The following is a 20768-nucleotide window of genomic DNA, read 5'->3' as shown; positions in this document are numbered from 1 at the left end:
CAATGAAAACACAAGAACTGTATTTACAGGCCTCCCGAAGATAAGAATTCAACCTTTAAAAAGGTTTCTTCAAATGAAAAATGGATGGCTGAGCTGCTAATGGCCCAGTAACCAAGAAATTTAACTCTTCCCTAATGTGCAAGGACCTTGGATAAGTTCCAGCTTCTCGGGATAGAGGACTTTCACTGCAGACTTCTGCACAGTTGTGATCTGGAAGGTCCAGTCAGTGGCCTTGGGATTTAATGGCTACCATGAAGGACAGACTGCCTTGGCAGTTTTGTATTGCCTCTGTTTTGTGTGTGTGGCTGTGAGAGAGTTGTATATGTGTGTTGCTGTGTGTGGGGGGGAGGCACCGGCCCAGATAAGGGAATGTGAGATGAGAGACTTAAGGGAACCATCTTCTCCTTAAACTTAAGGGGAAAATATAAGTTTTCCTCTTAAACTTAGAAGAAGAGTTAGGAAGTTAAAAATTTACCTGTAGAATTATTCCTGCATATTTCTCCGTTAAAGCAGGTGACCCATTAGGACAAAAGTGTGCTAATAGGTCTCTCCCAATATGTTCTCAATCTTTTGGTGGTATTGAGGGTCCCAGAGCTTGTCACCACTAAATCCCACCACTATACTAAGAACAAGTTACAAAGAAGTTCATGAATCAATCTGCAGATAAATCTATGCCTCTGTGGTAATTTATCTGAATATGAATTTAAAATATAAATGTGGTGTGGGGAGAGGGATTAACTATAAAGGGAGGGACAAGGGAATGTTTTGGGTGATGGAACTGTTTTGTATCTTGGTTGCAGCTATAGTTACATGACTGTATCCATTTGTCAAATTGCACATAACTGTGTATTAAAGGGTAAATTTTATGATATGCAAATTGTGACTCAACAAACCTGACCTCCCTAAAATTACAAAGAAAAGAAAAGAAAGGTTACTTTCTCCTGTCCCCTTGCTACTTTGTAGCCAGGTAGCCAGTTTGATGATACTCCTCACAGGTAGGAGGCCACACAGTCACCTGTAGCCTATGAACTCATGATGCCAGTAAAAATCTGTTCCAGGAAAAGCAGAAGATGGTGTGTGTTTCCTTCTGGGGCAGATGACTTAACTCTCCAGGTAGCAATGCCCTTGTATGGTTAACACAGGTAGGGAAATACCTGGCTTTGTGCTGACTCACCAGGTTAAAAAAAAAAATCAATTCTCTCAAGGAGTCAGAATCACAAATATGTTCTGAACAGTCTCGTACGTCCTGCATGGTGGACAGCCCCCCAGGGCATCAATCAGGGCATCTGTTTGCAGGTCTTACTGGCCCTATATGGACAATATCCACAATCCACAGCTCTCTCGCTTCTCAGAATGATCATGGTAGATTCAAACCCTGTCACTCATCCAGTCACATACTCAGTTAGGTACAGGAAACAGTTTTAAAACTTTATGCTATATTCATGTTGTTTATTCTGTTATAGGTAACCCCAATAATGTTTTAATATTAAGCATATTCCTGGCCATTGGAAGAAAAGGAGTGTGTGTATGTGCATGTGTCTCTAAGGATACAGTTAAATTAGACTTGGGCAATGTAAAATACCACAGAAAGTAGGGGTTTCCAAGGAAAACATAGGGGAAATGCTGTACGAGAACCTAACGTATGCTATAGCTTTTAAAAGGAAATATTAATAGTGAAACATGCCCTCAAAGGGCACGCTGGTAATAAATTTAATGTCAGAAATTACCTGTCAGTAGGATTATGTTAAATAATGTTGAATTGTTATTAGTCGGAGGGGAAAGAAGAGAGTAACTTTCTCAAAAAACGTTCAAAGAGTGTAATGTTTCACATACAAATCCCCTCATTGTTTAATGGCATTTTTGTGCTTAACCCTTCTCAAAGATGTATTGAAAATTTTGGTAATTTTAATTCATTCCCAGCATGTAGTCATTACAGGAAAAGACACTAACCTCTACACAGGAGTTTGGAATTACCCAAAGGATGAGTGTATCCAATAGAACATCTGTTGTAGAGTATTCTAATTGATAAATGTGTGTATTCCTGCTTTCTGGAGCTACAGAGGAAAACAGTTTAATTTTATGCCTCAGCAAATCATTAATAAAGTAGTGGGCCCCCACTATTTTAAGATTTTGAGCATTTTTGCTTGTTTTGGCCAAGAACTAAAAATATTTTTCCCCTCTTGGAAAAAAAGTCTCATTGCAAACATGTGAGGGTCTAAGAATTTTTGAGGTTCATTGTAATTAATAGCTGGGACCTGAAACTGAAGGCCCTTGGTGAGCCAGGGACAGCGCCTGCCCCAGACTCAGACAGAAGACAGAAGCCGGAGGCAGAAGAGAGCAAGAAACTTGACTGAGGCTTACAGGTGACCTAACGCAGCGCCACCAGCTGGAGCCTCCCACTCTTTACAAAGGGCCACCTATGACTCATAGGTGTCCAATCATCAAGTCATTATGTCCACAGTGAAAGATCATTCTGACCTTATGTGGATTGAATAAAGAATTATAGCTGCATTGAATTTGGGTTTCTGAAGGGCAAAGTTTGAGGTAAGCCATGGGATCACTCCTCTTGCGTTGATTTTACCCACCAATTACTGGTCATTACCTGACCAGAGTCTCTTGAAATTTGTATTTGATATTTAATGACTCGTAGACCAGAATCTTGCTGGCAAGCTCATTAAGCTCTTGTGAAAATCTTGATGTCTCTGTGTCACCAAATCTCAATTTTAGTAAATGAGCCCAGCAGTAATTTAGAAATGGGCTCAGGGTGCTTGGAATTCTAGTTCAAAGTGCAAGCAGGGTGTACCTTCAAGGGCAACTATCAATCCGGATAGTTTCTTGCTAGGTGGAGTGTTCTAATCAACTGCAGGAGTGTTCTGTCTTAGGAATTATTACAAAGCTTATTCAGATGGCAGTCATTTCTGCTCTCCATCTGGGATTTGATCCTATGGCTATGGAATGATCTTTTAATTTAGCTAAAACATGCAGACCCAAAGCTGCTGTTGTCACCCATAACATGGGTAATGAGACCAAGACCAACTGAGACCATGCTCTCTTTGATGAGATTTCACCTCCACCACTAGTCAGTTCTTTTTTTTATTATTTTATTTTATTTTATTATTTTTTTTATTAAATCACAGCTGTGTACATTAGTATGATCATGGGGCACCATACACTTGGTTCATAGACTGTTTGACACATTTTCATCACACTAGTTAACATAGCTTTCCTGGCATTTTCTTAGTTATTTTGCTAAGACCTTTATATTCCTAAAGATTAGATTCCTAAATTCTAATCTTAGAATTTACTAAGATTCACATATACCCTTGTAAGATGCACTGCAGGTGTAATCCTATTAATCCCCCTCCCTCCCCTCCCTTTCCCCCTATTCCCTATTCTTACGTTGTAACTGGGTTATACCAGTCAGTTCTATGTTCTGGTCTGGTGTGGCTTCCATCAGACAAAAAATTTTTCTTGTATAAAAATACTACTTGATGTCCACAGTTGGGAGCCTGAGCCCTCTGCACTAACTCTGGTAAAAGTCTTCAGGAGGTGATTAGTAAATTATTGGTAGGCTTGATCTGGAGTCCAGTTCAAATTGTGGCAGGAATGCCTCCCGTGTGGTGTGGTCCTCTTCTACCAGGAGGTGACAGCAGTTGGCTTGTCTTTCTCTTTGGGCTATATTTCTTTAAAGAGTGCAAAATGGTAAAGCCCAATTTGTCATTCCTTCTTCATTCCTTAGCTGGAATACTTCTTTCAAGAGAACCTTCTCTCCATCAGCTATGTGGTTACTCTCAAATCTAGTTCAGAACTTCTCAAAGTCTGTGACCCATTTATTTTAACATCAGAGAGGTCTTTACCTAATGAATACCCAGAAATAACTGTGGGAAATAAAACCTCACAATCCTTCACCCATAAAAGGAGGAGGTATCATGTAGCAGAAAACCTCAAAATAGGGTTCTTCTAAAGTTCTGGCTCAACCCAGGAATCTGTATGACGTTGGACAGGCCGTATAATTCCTCATAGTTGGTGGGCTTCAGGATTCTCCTACACTCCAACCACAGAAGCAGATTTTTATATTTTGTTTGGGAAAAAATAAGGCTATGGCTTTTAAAAATTGTATATAGTCTATTACTAAGGTATCTTTTAGCAAAAATATTTTATGGTTTCATTTGTGATTTTTTTTAAGTCTATGTTAGGATATTTAGTAATCTGATAACCAAGAAGAGCTAAGTGTTTGTTCTAAAAATATGTTATTTTACTTATTAATTCAATAGTTCATTTCTTTTATTCTTCAAACAGTTGTTTATACTATTTGAGCTCCTATAAAGTGTGAAGCTTGGGGATGGGCATTGTGGGCAATAATGTTTTTGAAATCTCCTAGAAATAGTATTCTTGAAGCCTTATCCTGAAATTCAGCAATTTGAAGAAAGGATACTGAGATTTGTGAAGTCCTTTTTCTTTTTTTTTCTGAGACAAGATCTTCCTCTGTCACCTGGGCTACAATATAGTGGCATCATCATGGCTCACTGCAACCTCAAAGTCCTGGGCTCCAGTGATCTTCATGCCTCAGCCTCCTGAGTAGCTGGGCCCTCAGGTACATGCCTCTACACTAGGCTGATTTTTCCATTTTTTGTAGAGATGGGTGCTCACTATGTTGCCCACTCTTTTCTCAAACTCCTGAGCTCAAGCAACCCTCCCACCTCAGCCTCCCTAAGTACTAGGATTATAGGTGTGATCCCCTGCACCCGGCCTGGAAGTCTTTATAGAACTCGTCTACAAGGATGAGGATTATACATAGGATTCTACATGCCTGAGAGCTAAATTTGGGATTTTCCCAATGGAAAAACCTCTTTGATATGTAGAGCTGGCATAGGGAATATTTAATAACACCTTTGAGAGAGTATGATAATGCTGATCTCAAATTGCAAAGACAAAATCTGATCAATTGTCCCTCCTATTCCACTGCTTCCCCATTTCCCTTTTAGCTACTCAACTGGTGAATAAATATAGGCCAGAAGTATGAAGTCTAGTTTGAGGGCAGTCCCAGGTTCCAAATAAGAAATGAGCCTGCTTTCTCCTCAGTGCACCTGGGTACGTGCATTAAAGGTGGCCAAGGTCAAGAGGGGTGAGCAGGGAAAGAAGAGCAGAAAACACAATTCCCAAATCTACCATTTGAAGCACACTGGCTTGTGATGGAGGCAGCAAAAAAATAAAGCCTCCCTTCTCACTCTGGACCCAGGAGCTGTGGGGCTTTCCTTCTTCACAGTCTCACCCAGTTCTTCTCATAGAAGGTGCTGGTGCTCTCCTGGCACTTAATAATTCAATAAGGGGAGCTGTAAGCAGTTCCTGGCAGGAGATGTTATGAAATAAACTTAAAGAATAATCGCGAGGGGAAAAAGAGCAGTGCTCCATTTAAAAAGTTCAGAACCTTTCTTGGAGGCCATGAAGTTCTCCGTTCAAATTAATTATCACCAACAAATATTTATTCACTGAATGAATATTTATTGAATGACTCCTTTGAGCAGCATGTGGTATAGGTGTCATGATGACACGGTGATGGCAAGAAGCAGTTCCTTATGAGCTAGGAAGGCAGAGACATTTTATACAACTCACGCAATGAGGCAAACTTTGATGGCACTGCCTTAAAGGCATACAATGAAAGCTTTATGAGAACTTGGTAGGAAGAGATTCCTTCTGAGTGGAGGATTGTGGGGCAGCTTAGTACAGGAAATGGCTTTGGACCTGAATGTGGAAAATCTGGTAGAACTTCAGCTGGAGAAGCTGTGGGGAGAGGACAGTTAGGGGTTGGGGGACACACAGTGAGGCGGGAAAAGATGTGGGAAGCAAGTGTTCCCATTGGTATCTGTGTCTTTCTTAAAGAACATTAGAGCTTGGTGTCCATGTGTTGTCTCTGGTGAGAACATGATGCAACCCGAGACATAGCTCAAGAAAAAGGAGGAAATCTTGAAAAGTTTCCCTCAATGGTACCAACTGCACTCCCACTCACCCTGTAAAATGACATTTCATTCAAACTCAGGATTCTATTTTTTTACCCTATGTCAACTTATCTGCTTATCTATAGATGCAGCTCTGATTTCAGGAGTGGTTTTGCTGTAGGCTTCCCTGACTAGCCACCCACCTGGTAAACGGGTGTCCTACTTTTCAGGGCTCCAGGCTGCCTGTTGGGTTTGTCTGGATAATCCTGCAGGATGGGTAGGGCTCTTTGATTCTAGATCTATACAGAGATACAGTCACATGTAGCTGGAACATGCCTCCTGAGCCAGCAAGCACAGTTTCTGGGAACTTCCCCTGGGAGGTAGAGGCCTATCAGGCCTTGGGTTAATACCCAGCCCTGGTTAGACAACATTTTCAACCCCTTAATTCCTGAATAACAAGCTACTGATGGAATTAGGCTGGAGATATGAATATAAATGAATTTCTTTCTTGATTTAATGAGAAAGAAGAAATTCCTTGCAATAGGAAGGCAGGTATGATTTAGACATTGCAAGTTTCTCTTCAAAACAACAGCAGGCATTTGCTATATGTGCAGAGTGTTTCGTGATTTATAAAGAACTTTCAAAGGCAGAATTTAATTTGATTCTTGTTAGAAGGTTTATCATTCTCACTTCTTAGATAAAGAAATCAAGGAGTTCATTCATTAAGACAATAAGAATGGCTACTCTCATCAGGCATATTGCCAAGTCCTATTCTAAGCATTTTAGATTTAACCCATGTAAGCCTCTAAATCCTCCTATGCAGCAGATAACATCATTATTGTCCTCATTTTGCTGCTAAATACAACAGGCATGGAGAAGTTTGTGCAAAACTTGCTCAAAGACCCACACTGGTAAATGATGGAGATGGGATTTGAACTCAGCCATCATAGCTCTGAGATTACATTAGATTACATTTTCTTGCTTGATTCTTCCATAGCTTAGGTCTGGAAGAGAAGGGTTATCCAAATCTGTCATTCATCCAACTGAGAGAATGCCTGGATATCACAGGAAGTATTCCCCAATGGCAAACATTTCTGATGAGAAAAGGCCTTTTCTCTTGCATTGGCCAACTAAAACGAAGGTCAGTTTTAAGATAACTATAAAAGAAAATTGTTTGGCAGAGAGAGCTTGATGGGGACATGTCCTGGGAGGCCTCAGGCTGGACCCCGCCGGGGCCAGGGAGGGACAGAAGGCCGCTGGGAGTGAGTCTGGAGGGCCACAGAACAAGGTCGCAGGTTTGGGGCCGGGGAGGGCGTAAAGCAGGCCAGGGGGCTGGTTCTGCCTTATTACTGAAAGGACTGTGCGGTGTTCTTGGGGACAGCCTAGCAAGATGCAGCCCAGCTCCAGGGACACCAGCGGGTCCATTAGGGCAGTTGGGGACGGACCTGCTGGGGAGACTAGGAAGAGCGGCGAGGTTCTGTAGGTCTTCCGAGACAGGCTTTCTTTTTTTCTTTTTTAAATGAAACATAAGGCCACTGAAATTTGAGCAAGGGAGGGACATCTTAGGCCAGCTGGCGAGAGAGGATTGCAGCTAATGCCCCCGGTGGTGTTGTGGATGGTTGGGTGTGGGGTACAAGAAAGAGCAATCAAGCGGCTGGGTGGATGGTGGTGATAGTTGATGATACTGAGAAGGAGTTGGAGTAAAGCATGTATTAGAAAAAGCTAGAGAACTTTTTGTTCTTTTATTTTTATTTTTTTAAATTAAATCATAGCTGCGTACTATGCAGCTGTGCCATCATGGAGTACAATGTGCTGGTTTTATATACAATTTGAAATATTTTCATCACACTGGTTAACACAGCCTTCATGGCATTTTCTTAGTTATTGTGTTAAGACATTTATATTCTACATTTAGTAAGATTCTTTTTTCTTTTTTCTTTTAGAGACAGAGTCTCACTTTATTGCCCTCAGTAGAGTGCTGTGGCATCACACAGCTCACAGCAACTTCCAGCTCCTGGGCTTAAGTGATTCTCTTGTCTTAGCCTCTGGAGTAACTGGGACTACAGGCGCCCACCACAACGCCCGGCAATTTTTTTGTTGCAGCTTGGCCGGGGCCAGGTTTGAACCCGCCACCCTCGTATATGGGGCCGGTGCCTTACGGTCTGAGCCACAGGTGCTGCCATTTCCTAAGTTTCACATGTGCCCTTGTAAGATGCACCCTAGGTGTGGTCTCACCAATTACCCTCCCTATTCTTTTATTTTTTTTTACTGGGGTTGCATTTTTTACTCTACACACATATTAAAGATGTTTGACATATTAAAGATAATTGACATTTTTGTATTAACTTTTTCAAAACATAAACATGACATAACTTTTCATTTATTTATTTATTGTTTGAGATTCATTGAGGGTACAAAGAATTAGGTTACACTGATTGCATTTGTTAGATAAAGTCCCTCTTATACTTGTGTCCCACCCCTAGAGAAGTTTTTTGGATGTGTAGACGTGGACATGTGTGAACTTGAGATAATGGTTCAACTTCTTTTTTTTTTTGAGACAGAGTCTCAAGCTGTCATCCTGGGTAGAGTGCTGTGGGTTCATAGCTCACAGCAAACTCCAACTCTAGGGCTTAAGAGTGATTCTCTTGCCTCAGCCTCCTAAGTAGCTGGGACTATAGGCGCCCACCATAACGCCCAGCTATTTTTTGGTTGTAGTTGTCATTGTTGTTTGGCAGGCCCAGTGGGTTCGAACCCACCAGCTCTGGCATATGTGGCTGGTGCTCTAGTCACTTGAGCTGCAGGTGCTGAGCCTATCGTTCAACTTCTAAGCAGAGTTATACGCGTTCTAGGCAACTGGTTGTAGAGCTTGATGTTTAAGGGACTGAACATAGAATTTAGGGAATGAGGTACATAAATCTCACATAGTATTTAAAGGCACGGGCTTAAATGACATCTTTGAATAAGTGAGAAAAGCTACTGAAGAAGCCTCTAGTGCTGAGACTTGGCGGATTTGGCATTTATAATCTGAGTTGTGAAGAGGAGGGCAGCAAAGACTAAGAAGCCGCAGATAGGCCAGAGGGGATTCAGGAAAGCCAGGTGCATAAGAAGCCAAGCCAGGAAAATGTTTTCAGAAGGAATAATTAACTTTCAAAACTTCTCCTGAGAAGATGAGGGTAGTAAATACCTTGCAGGCAATCAGCACAAGGTCCAAGGCCAGGTCTCTTGTTACTCACTGTTGTGACTCCAGTCCTTAGAGTGATGCCTGCCACTTAAGCATCAGCACTGGACTGGCCATAGCTTGAATAATGTTATTTCTAAGAAGTGTTCAGCTCCATCCATGTAAACATGAAAGAGGTAAAGTCTCCATCTTTCTTTAAGGCTGCATAATATTCCATGGTGTACATATACCACAATTTATTGTAAAGTGTCTCAAGAATGGAAGAAAAAGTACCCAATGTACTCACCCTTATTATGAAACTAATGTAGGACCTTCACATGAAAGCTATATTCCAGTTATAACCTAAGAATAGGGAGAAAGGGGAAAGGGAGGGGAGGGAGGGGGGAGAGAGGGGAAAGGAGGGGGATTAATGGGATTACACCTGCGGTGCATCTGCAAGGGTATATGTGAATCCTAGTAAATGTGGAATGTAAAGGTCTTAGCAAAATAACTAAGAAAATGCTACAAAAGCTATGTTAACTAATGTGATGAAAATGTGTCAAACGATCTATGAACCAAGTGTATGGTGCCCCACGATCATACTAATGTACACAGCTATGGTTTAATAAAAATAAATAAATAAATAAAAATAAAATAAAATGTTCTCACCACAAAAAAATAATAAGTTTTGAGGTGATGGATATGTTAATTAGCTTGATATAATTCTTCCACAATGTAGTCATAAATCTTAACAGTGCTTTGTTCCCCATACATATATATATATGTATTTGTCAATTTACAGTTAAAATTAAAAAATGCCCTCTTGGACAATGAAAAAAAAAATAAAAAAGAAGTATTCAACTGACATCAAAATTTACAAGCTCTTCAGATATTCCAGTAGAATTTATAAGAAGAAATGTTAAACTACGTGGATGATTACACCGAATAACTGAGAATGGTTTAGAAATTGAACATATTCCTATTACTTTACCTATAATATCTTCATTGAGAAAAGAGTCTTGTGGTGCTTTGCTGGTTAAGCTGGCTGGAGTAGAACTCACTGAAACTGGGAAGATTTGGTTACAAAAAGAACTAAAACCTTCCCAACTACTATGGTTCCAACTTCTTGGAAAGGAGAATTCAGCACCCGTTTGCTACCTTTTAGTGAATAAGGGAGGATATTTTAGTGTGAGTCTGAATGAAGAAATTTTGAGAAGAGATCTTGGCAAAACTGTTCTTGTTAAAGAGCTTAATTATGATTCTAAAATCTATTGGACAATTCATAGAAACCTACTTAAAGCTGAATTAACAGCTGTAAAAAAAGGAGAAGGAATATGGAAGGAAGAATCTAAAAAAGAAAACTATTTGGAAAAATTCAAAGATTCCTGGAGATAAATATGGAAAAAAGACAGTTATTTAAAAATGACTGGATCAGATTTCAACTTGAAAGAAGGAAGTTATTATGACGAACTTAGAAGGACTTATGAAATGTGGAAAGACACCATGAACAACTACTCCTTAATATGGAAGCTCAGAGAACTTGTACGTCACATACACTTTCGTAGAAAAGCGTGAATTATCCAAGCAAGTGGTCTGGAGGTGACCTGCTCTGAACAGTAAAATCTGAAGTATGTGGACATTTTTGTTGAGTCAAAATGGAAATTTCCCCAAATGATCAAAATTATAGTCTAATGATATATAAATATTAAAGAGATGATTACGATAAGTACTTCACAATTAATTTAAACAAATTATGATTAATATAGTATCTTCTAGAAAAATGAAGCATTGTATAAAAAAGTTGAATGAAGAGGATTTCTAGTCTGAAAAGGATTTACATATGTAATGCTAATATTTGAAGATAAAGTTTAACCGTTGGCTATTGTATTATTTTAGTTATTTTGAGTAGCCATATTTGATTTTTATTTAAAGAGAATATTTGTTTATTTTTCTAGTTTTATTACCTTTCTTTTTTTTTTTTTTGAGACAAAGTCTCATTATGTCACCCTTGGTAGAGTGCTCTGGTGTCAAAGCTCACAGCAACCTCAAACTCTTGAGTTTAAGTAATTCCCTTGCCTCAGCCTCCCAAATAGCTGGGACTTTTTATTATTTATAATAAAGGAATTATTTATACTTTAAAAAAGAAAATTGTTTGCTGCCTATTTTCCCCTGCCATTCTACACTGAAACAGACACCATCTTTTCAGTGAGAAAACCTCATATCTAAACCCACCCCTGTTACTCCTGGATGGCAATGGAGCAAACTCTGGGAAGCAAGAGGACATTTCCAAGTCTGATGGGAAGTGGGAGCTCATGGGAAATGGCACTATTGAACACAGTGCCAGCAAAGCCTGACTGTGGTCATGTGCTAAAGGTGAGATCTTCGGTTAGTGCTTATACTTTTCTGAGCCTTTGCTGTATTAAACAGGACTGTGCCTATCTGATGTTAAAAAAAAAAAAAAAAGAATTATTTTGGAATATGAAGGTGTGAAATTAAGTTCCTGAACTTGCCACAGTGCTGTTAGATTGGCAGCACTGTACAAACAACTCAGTAAGGCTTCATGACGTTGGTGTATCAACCACAGCTATGTTTGTGTTGATGTGTGGCAGTGTCGTGCTGAGGGGCATTCATTATTGTTGTTGCATGTTTTTGTGTGCTGTTGAGAAAAGGTCAGAGCTTGAACTAGAGCAATGAATGAATATTAAACTTCTTGTTAAACTTGGCAAGAGTTGAAGTTAAATCAGGGACATGTTAGTCCAAGTTTATGAGAGTAATGTGATGAAGAAAACGGCAGTTGAAAAATGGATTAAATGTTTTTCTGAGGGGAAAAAAAAGCATCACTGATCAAGAGAGTTGAGGGTGGCCAGTAAGGGCCAGTGATAAAAACGTTGCAAACATTCATCAAATTGTGTGTCAGAATCATCAGCTAACTTTGAGAAGCATAGCAGACCAAGTAAGTATTGATAGAGAAACAGGGAAATCTTAACTGAAAATGTTAGCACGAGAAAGGTGTGGCTCTTGCATTATGACAACGCACCAGCTTACAAGCACTGTCTCTGAGAGAGTTTTTAGCCAGTACACAAATAACTATATTGGAACACCCTCCCTACTCACCTGATCTGGCCCCTAGTGACTTTTTTCTTTACCTGAAGATAAAGGAAATATTGATAGGAAGACATTTTGACGACTTTCAGGACATCAAGGGTAATATGACAACAGCTCTGATGGCCATTCCAGAAAAATTGTTCCAAAATTGCTTTGAAGGGTAAACTAGGCACTGGTGTCACTGAGTAGCTTCCCCAGGGAGTGCTTCAAAGGTGATCATAGTGATATTCAGCAATGAGGTGTAGAGCACTTTTCGGAGGATGAGTTCTTAAACTTAATTGTCAGTCCTCACATACTCTATGTTGTATGACATTTTTAAGAAATGAGATTTGACAGGTTTGTAAATTCTGTATAATTTATTATTTTAATAAAATCAAGTTGATTAAGTGAAAGTTGGAAAAATATAATAACTTTAAAAATGGTACCATTTGATCCTGGGATATATTTAATTTAGATATAGAGAAAATAAGAGAAACAACTTTTTGCAATCTTCTTATAGATTCTTCTACATAATTTAGCACAAGACAAACTTTTTAGTTTTTTTTTTTTTTCATTCAAAAAGATTTGCATTTCAGGAACTTGGATCTTGAAGAATGGAAGCAATATTGTGGAGTAGTGAAGAGTGTAGGCTTCAGAAACAAATAGGACTTATCCACAATCAAAAGGGCGATGGGCTATGGTTGGGCATGGTGTTTTGTACCTGAAATTTCAGCTGTTTGGGAGACTGAGATAGGAGGATTGATTAAACTTAAGAGTTTGAGACCAGCCTGGGCAACAAAGTGAGACACGGTTTTTTCTTTGAAAAAAAAAAAAAAAAAAAAAAAGAGGCGAAGATGTGAAAGATAAGGGTTTGAGTGCCGGCTTCACAATCTACTGCTCTGAGACCTTGGAAAGGCAATTGGAATGCTCTTGGTCTTGCCTGCTCACCTGAAAAATGGGAATAATAGCGATAATTAACTTCATAGATGGTTATGAGAATTAAATGAAATAATGCATGTGCATTTAGCACAGTACATTCTCAAGAATCATCAGCTTTTTCTAGAAAGAAAAATGGTTCTGAAAATTGGGAAAGTCTGATTTTGATTCTAAATATAAAAACAATATGTTCCAATATTGCTATCCTCACAAAACTGGTCCGTTTTCAAAACTGATATAATCCTCATAATACCTTTTTGAATTGGATACAACGTTGACTAGTGACCTTCTGATAATGTTTAAGTAAGAAATAATTGACTAGGAAGATAAAGAAAAGATACTGAGTCTGGGTATGGTGATTCACACCTGTAATCTTAACACTTTGGGAGGCTGAGGCATGAGGATTGCTTGAGGGTCAGGAGTTGGAGATTGTAGTGAGCTATGATGCTGCCTACTTTAGTGTAGGTGACAGAGACAGACCCTGTCACAAAAGAAAAGATAGAAATGGTGAAATACTTTGTATAAGACTTACCAAAAACAGGACCCTGGGATCTTACTAGGTGACTACTCAAATAGTTGTTCTGATATCATTTATGGTATGGACTCACTGACATGAATGCCAGGCTTGGATCTCTAGGAGACCTCCATTGTAAACTAAATCCTCCTCCATGGCAAATAGATTCTGATATGTTTACTTAGATTACTATATGATTTAAATAATAAATAAAACTTGTCTCCATCAAACATGTGGAGTAGTCAATGCCAAGACTGATTTATTCTGTTATCAAGGAAACAGAAATAGAAGGAATCTACTCTTTAGAAATGCCTGAAAATAACAATTCCAGAGCACTTTGTGATGATACTCTTGAGGGCTTCATTTTGTTTTGTTTGTTTTTTGTTTTTGAAACAGTGTTTTACTCTGTTGCCCAGGTAGAATGCAGTATAGTCATAGCTCACAACAACCTCAAATTCTTGAGCTGTAATGGTCCACCTCTCTCAATGTCCTCAGCAGCTGGGACTACAGACATGAACCATCATGCCTAGTTAATGTTTTTTTAATTTTCTTTTTTGTAAAGATGGAGGTCTCTAACTCCTGACCTCTAGCCATTCTCCCACCTCCGCCTCCCAAAGTGGTAGGATTATAGGTGTGAGCCACCATACCCTGTCAACATCTGTTTTGGAGCCATCTGAGGAGAAAGCTGACTTGTAAAGAATTCCTTTTACTTCTTCAATAACTAAATCCACTTGGAAGAGGTGGTCCCATTTGTTCTGAGTATCTCAGTGAACAGTGGTACAGGGAATTCTATTGTTCAAGAAATGAAGCTCACTTTCCCTGAGAATTCATACCTTCTAAGGCCATGTCTTTACACCTCCAGATTTTCCTTTTTTTTTTTTTTTTTTTTGAGACAGAGTCTCACTCAGTTGCCCTGGGGTTGAGTGCTATGGTGTCATAGCTCACAGGAACCTCAAACTCTTGGGCTCAAGTGATTCTCTTGTCTTAGCCTCCCAAGTAGCTGGAACTACAGGCGCCTACCACAATGCCCAGCTATTTTTTAGAGTTGAGGTCTTGCACTTGCTCAGGCTGGTCTCAAACCTGTGAGCTCAGGCAATCCACCCACGTTGGCCTCCCAGAGTTCTAGGATTACAGGCATGAGCCACTGCGCCCAGCCCAACATCTCTAGATCTTCACAAGGGCCTGGTACCTAATGAAAAGGTCACCACTGTCTCTGGAAGGAATTCTTTCAGGTAATGAGAGAAGGAATGCATAAGGCAACAGTTTCTATGTAAAATTTATATTTGGCCTTTTGGAGATACCAGGAAGAATATATCCAGGAAATGCCTAAACCTTTCTCTTTCCCACTGGACCCAGTCTCCTCCTCCCATTTTGATGCTCTTCTTGGCATCCAGAGCCACCATGGTTAAGGAGAAGGCAGCCACAGTTTGACTTAAAGTCAATCATCAGCAGATCCAACCAACCACTTTAGAGTCTGAAATTGTCTATTGCCATGTCTTCTATTGAAATTCTGTTACCGAAGCAAAAATCACATATTCTGGGATCCAGTTGGTATTAAAGAATGAAAGAATGCTTGCTGGTATTAATATTTCATAAAAGTATTGAGATGTCCCTAAAATTAATTTCACCTAAATCCCAGCCCCAAATTTGGAATCGAATGTTAATCCAAAAAGTTATATAAAATCTGTACTTCCAAAATAATTTCCAAATGATGTGGCCAGTTCCATATCCCTAATATGGTAGCATCTCCCAAGGGCCATCAGAACTGAATGGCTTTGGAATTGTGCCCAGAGAGAAGGGAAGCCCCTTGAGATATACAGATTAGAATCAGTCACATGGTCCAATCTGGTTTTGGCTGGCCCTACAAATCAGGGTGGCCTCAGGGAATCCACATCTCTAACAGCATAATGTTTGCCTAGTCAGGTGGTATATAAAAATTTATTGGCATGCAGGCTTGCTGAAAAATGTTGATACCCAGTAAGTTTGGGTTATGATAGTTATGAACTAAAGAAAGTATTTACAATATCCCTTTAGCCCCAAAATAGATTTTAAACACTATACAACCACAGTGGAATGTGTTCATTCATTCCTGAATGGGTTGTCTCCTCCCCTCATGTTTAGGTCATAGCTATTTCTAGGCTTCCATGTGACAAGACCTTCACAGACTAAATTCAGTAGTTTTATCTTCTGAATGAAGTGGCCCCATGTGCTGTGGTTTTCCCCTTGTTTATTTTGTCTTATTTTATTTCACACAGCTTGTATCACTAGCCTCTTGATCAAGGTTAGTAGATTGAATTCAACCTCATTTGTTTAAAGAGAGTTAAATTTGTGCCAGCCCATGATCTCACTCCCCAGAGTAGCAGAATGTGTCTGTGGTGTGCCATGAAGTCAGCCTTCCAAGACGTGTTCTGTGTGACCCTGAAACCACACCTGAAAGACGGGATGGTGTGGTCATCCCAAGTGTGCATTCTGACTACAATGTGAAGTATTAAGGACACCAGGTATCTAGAGGTGAAAATAAAATGAAAATGGCTGATTTATTGTTTTAATTGAGGAATAATCTGTCATCCAAATAAACTATGTCAATGAAAAAGACAGGCTCAAACACCAAGGTGGAATTTCCTAACCTGCTGCCAATTTGTTAGCAAAGAGATGATTAGGAAGTCTCAGATGGATTCTGATTGTACAAGGCCAAAAAAGGATCTTGTTACCAGGGTGGAGGTCAGTGATTAACACTGTCATATGAAGTCATTTTTCTTGCAGTATAGCTCTTTGCAGTGTGCCAGGTTTGAGGCCATGTGCAGGCAATGTGACCACCCAACCAGCAGTTAACATGTTTGCCTGCAAGTGAAACTTGGGTGAGGAGGGTGGCAAATTCCTCCCGTTGCAATATGAATTCAGTGTGAATTCTTATATACAGACACACATCCTCACTCCCTCTCCTCCTCTCTGGAGTGCTCTCTCTCTCTCACACACACACACACACACACACACACACTCCTTCTAGTCATCCATCTGCTTAGAGATGTCAATTACATCATCCATCTGTGATGGGAAAGAAAACTCTTATCAGCCTGTAGCCACCAGACGTGCTCTCTGAAAAGGCGATTTATAAGACTATGAAGACGTGCTCTAGAAATGTAGGGGTATCCAAAGGTGTAGAAAAGAGCACGAAGGAAATCGCACCATTCTATAACTGCCAGGGCTGAAGCCTGACATTCCTTACAAATGTCATATGTACATTTGTACACAAATGTGTCATATGTACTGAGCACTTAGGTGCATTGCCTGATTTGATCCTCATTTCAATCTCTTGAAGTAGGGACCCCATTTCCAATTTGTATATGAAGAAACTGAGGCTCAGTGGTAAATGATTTAGTTATGGTCACACAGAGCCACTCTAAATCACTGCATAATGCAAGTCAAAATACTCCCACCTACTTCTTTATAGGAGAATGTATGGAATGACCAAATACGTAGCACAGCATCTACTCTTATGCATAAGGACATGGGCATGTCTAGTATATGTTCTGAGTGTATATGCTGTCACGCTAGTCTTGTTGCCAAATGTTTTGATTTTGTGATAGCCTCTAGCCATATTCTAATATTTTTAGCCAGATGCATGATAAAAAAGAGTCTATTTCAAGATAGTTTATACACCAAACTCTACACAATCTGAAATGCTGCTTCTCTCTTTGTGAGGGTTAAATGGTTATCTCAGGCCAGTGTTTACTTCATGTTCTATAAATGGCTCTTACCCCTTGATCTGACTCACTGTATGTATTACAGCAAAGTCACTTACAGATCAATTTATTTTTAGACTCTTAAAGAAACAGATTCTATAGGGAGTATTTGTACCTGGCCACAGACTATCTCAAGTGGAAACATATTTTGGTGAGGATCTTTCTTACCATTTGATTCCCTTGTCCATGGCTTCATGATAATAAGTCTTTGCATGGCATGTTAAACTGTTTTGAATACTTAATAACAGGATGATAGCATTTTATGACAATATTTTACATAGTAGAGGAGTTTGGCAGTATGCATGTAAAAGAACCTTTTTGATTTTTGAATAAAATAACACATCAGAAAAGTATGAAGAAAGGGGAGAAGATTATGTACCTGTTGCTTACCTTACAACTTTGCAATAGAAATTTTCTTTTCTTTTTTTTTGAGACAGTCTCACTATGTCACCCTGGGTAGAGTGCCGTGGCGTCACAGCTCACAGCAATCTCAAACTCTTGGGCTTAAGTGATTCTCTTGCTTTAGCCTCTCAAGTAGGTGGGACTAGAGGCGCCCGCCACAATGCCTGGCTATTATTTTTGTTACAGTTGTCGTTGTTTAGCTGGCCCAGGCCAGTTTCAAACCCACCAGCCTGGGTGTTATGTGGCTGGCACTGTAACCACTGTGTTATGGGCACTGAGCCAACAATAGAAATTTTCTTTAATATCAAAACCCAGAAATATGATAAGAACAATGATGCTGATATGATGATGATGAGGACCACCACCACCATCACCATTAGTAGAAATTCTGGATTCATTCATTAAATAAATATGACATGCTGCCCTCTACAGTTATCCAATCTGAACCAGACAGTATTAAATTTGAACAAATAAAAACAGCATTCTCAAATATACAGACCAATGCATAAATGCAAGTTAAATATTGAAGCTGATTAAATAAATAAAGACTATATCTGCAGGTCTAATTTGTATGAAATCTAAAGCTAAGGATAAAGGAGGCATTTAGTAACTCACTTTATTTTCTCTTCAATATTTTCAATTGTATATATTTAAGGCCTATTTCAGAAGCAGAAAAGAACTGGGAATTTGTGAACTAGTTTTCTGTTTACACTTGAAAAAGCTAAATTGTTATTTGGTTTGCCTAAGACAAACAGATATGTAATGAATGATTAATAAGTAAGAATGGGTTTAGAAATCTCAAGTTTGTGGTTTAAAAAGGTTGAACTTGATACCAACATTTTTAGATCCTAAACTCACAGGCTGTATACCAAAAGAGAGTCTCTTTGGCTCTTTCTTTAACCCTCCACCTTTGCCTTACGCCAGGCAGTGCTCTTGTTATTTCGATATGTAAGTTGAGCATTTTTCTCCATTTGGTTTTTACTTTTCCATATTAGGGATATAAGCCAACAAAGAAAAACCACTGGATAGAGTTCCAAGAACTGATTTCTTATATTTGCCTCCCCACCCCGAGTTAACTTTAAATTAATTTGGCCTGATTGCTGAACTTCTATTAATTATATTCCTCCCATCTGGCTGGCCCAGATGGTCTGAGAGCCCCTATTCCTAACTTTCTGGGATTTTGTAATAAAGCCTAGAACACCAGTGTTAAAGCCAGCAGTTCTGGGCTCATGCCCAACTTCCTCCACTTGTCTGCTGGGAGACTCCAGGCCAGTTATATAATGTTTCCCATCAGCAAAATCAGAACAAGTATCCACCTTGTACGAATTTGGTGAGGATTTTAAAACAGAGTTTAGTATACAATATTTTATAAGCACTAGTTCATTTCATTTTCATGGGTATATTACAGGGCATAGACTATCATTATCACCCTTCTACAGATGAGGAAAAGAGGCTTAGAAAAGTTAAGCAACAGGATCCAAGTTACAGGGCTAGTACCAGTGGAGCTGGATTCATGCCAGGCCTGGGCTCTGCTTCTGACCACTGTACCTTTTTGTCGGCCATCTTTATTTTCTCTCCTACATATGTTGACAGGGCAGTGAAAAGGGTGTTTCACTTTGCCTTTTCAGACAGCTCCCTCTCTCATCATTCCAATTCTTGCGCAGTTTTGGAACTTCTAACTACTGGAAGTACAGAGGACAAGAGGATCAGTCTCTTCTGTCTTCACTCTTGGGGCTTGGTAGATAAGAAAGAAACTGCAAAACACATCACTCAACCTCATGGCTCTCAGAGTTGACTTATACAGTCAAAACGAAGAGGATCCTTGTTCATGGCTGGAGTTAAACTCCCAAAACACAGTCAGCCAAAACCCATCCAGATTTCACTGTGTGGTTACTGGTCATGCATTTCTGTTTGCTGAATTCCATACAGCCAAGGCAACTGCTTTGCCTTGCTGCCGATCCACAGGGGAAAAAAGTTATGTGCACTAGTATGAAAAAATATTCAAGCAGAGTTCTCCTGCAACATCAGGAATGTTTGATACAGCAATATTTATTCTGTGGCCTCCATCCATGGAAAATGTGCCATCAGCCTGTATGTGGAGAAAGTTGACATGGGTCTTCCTTACTAGCTTTTGTTTTGTTAAAATGATGTAGTATCATGGAGAATAATCAATTTCAATAGGAGTAATTTTCTGAAATTATAAAAGTACATGTATTTTAGTGAAATAACTACTATTAGAGTCTTTTTGGCTGTTGCCAGACTAAAAAAGTATAGATGTTGTCATTCAGTATCGTATCCTCCTTTTCTTCACCTAATTTCTTACATCTTCTGGGAAAAGTTAATGATAATGATGTCTTCATAGATAATTGTCTTTCTTCTTGTGAGTACACTCATTTTCTGAGTTTATTCTTTTCAGATGTATCATTTTATATTTAATATATGTATTAGCTACTTTAAGATATAATAGGATAATTCATTTTTTTCTATATACTTTTCTTAGAGTTCACTAGAATAGGTAAATCACTCATTTCTGCCTTAAAATGTCACTTCTTGTCAAGTGCTCTACTGGCTTTATCACTCCTGTGATTGGAGTTGTATGATTTCTTAATATAAAATATTTAGAATGAATAAGTATGAAAAAGTTCAAATTTCAAATGAGAATTTTCTGGTAATCCCTTGGATCGTAACACTAACTACTACCAATTGGATGCTTGCTATATCCCCAGACTCATTCAAAGTTTTATGTGTGTTAAACCATTAGTCCTCACAACTCTCCGTCAGGGTACATTGCTACTATCTCCATTTTACAAAAAGGAATATTAAGGCCTGAGAGCTTAAGTAACCTGCCAGTGGTCTGGCAGCTAATAAATTCTGTTTTTGGGATTCAAACCCAGGAAGTTTGGCACCAACATCTGCTTTCTTAACCCTTTCCCTCTATTGCCACCTCGAACTGTGGGGTGATAGAACAGAATTGATTTTATTGCTCTTAAAGAATA

General features: G+C 39.2%; 1 protein-coding gene and 1 pseudogene across 6 annotated transcripts in view; both read left to right on the top strand.

Moving 5' to 3' along the window:
* CREB5 (cAMP responsive element binding protein 5) overlaps positions 1-20768 on the top strand; it is a 536752-nt gene that overhangs the window by 245230 nt on the left and 270754 nt on the right. The gene's annotated exons all lie outside the window — the stretch shown is intronic.
* Positions 7327-10668, top strand: LOC128560212 (protein C3orf33-like; annotated as a pseudogene).

The sequence above is a fragment of the Nycticebus coucang genome, chromosome 11 (assembly GCF_027406575.1).
Source record: "Nycticebus coucang isolate mNycCou1 chromosome 11, mNycCou1.pri, whole genome shotgun sequence".
Classification (NCBI taxonomy): Eukaryota; Metazoa; Chordata; class Mammalia; order Primates; family Lorisidae; genus Nycticebus; species Nycticebus coucang.
This window is presented reverse-complemented; position numbering and strand designations above follow the sequence as displayed.